The sequence below is a fragment of the Penaeus monodon genome, chromosome 27, assembly GCF_015228065.2.
Source record: "Penaeus monodon isolate SGIC_2016 chromosome 27, NSTDA_Pmon_1, whole genome shotgun sequence".
Classification (NCBI taxonomy): domain Eukaryota; kingdom Metazoa; phylum Arthropoda; class Malacostraca; order Decapoda; family Penaeidae; genus Penaeus; species Penaeus monodon.
The window spans coordinates 26,813,687-26,814,398 of record NC_051412.1 but is presented as its reverse complement, the minus strand read 5'-3'; the positions used below and the strand labels follow the sequence as shown (position 1 = coordinate 26,814,398).

At 37.1% G+C, this 712-nt stretch overlaps 1 protein-coding gene across 2 annotated transcripts in view; it reads right to left on the bottom strand.

Moving 5' to 3' along the window:
• LOC119590746 (N-acetylglucosamine-6-sulfatase-like) overlaps positions 1-554 on the bottom strand; it is an 8,604-nt gene extending 8,050 nt beyond the window's left edge. Inside the window, exon 1 of one of the 2 annotated variants that reach the window (XM_037939453.1) lies at positions 498-554. The gene's annotated coding sequence lies outside the window, so the exon portion shown is untranslated. Of the gene's footprint in view, positions 1-429; positions 454-497 lie in introns of those variants that run through there. The other variant, XM_037939454.1, reaches the window with a different exon arrangement.
• Between the last annotated feature and the right edge of the window lie 158 nt (positions 555-712).

Below are 712 nucleotides of genomic sequence, written 5' to 3'. Positions count from 1 at the left end.
CTTTACGATATATACTTTTTCCCTTCGTATCATACGTTTCCTTGCATTAATTCTAATAATCATATCAAACTGTGTCTCAGTTTCAACTCAATTTCAAATAAAGATTTTACACAAAACGACTTTCAATTTTATGGAGAGTAAAAGGAGTTTTGCTTCTAGTTTGACCTCAATAAGTTAACAAATTACTGAGTTATTTCGCTTTCAGTGAGGTAACACAGCAGATACATGGGATCTACAACTACAATAAAAATTACCAACTAATAACAAAAAAAAAGGAAAAAAAATAGATTAATAAAAAAGGAAATGGTAAACAAAGGCAAAAAAAATCTCCACAACAACAAACACAATGCAAACATTTCTCAACACACGCCATTCCCTTCAACCACGGATATACAACGTCTACGACACCTTAAAAAAAGGACATATGACCTTTCAAGAGCGAGATAACAACACTAAAGAGAATGAATAATAAAGATAAGGAGAAGAACACAACAAACCTCCCTCGCTCCTCCTCCCTGAAGCTCCGCCTCCTTCGTGACATCATCGAGCGCGATCGAAAACGGGAGTTCCTTCGGGGCCTTCAGGGAGGACTCTGCTATATGAGAGATGTCATTTAGGCCTTCGGTTCTCGACCACTTGTGTGTCGAAATTACCCTACAAGTGTGTCGCATGATATGTCATAGATGTGTACTTTTTACCTTTGAAATTGCTC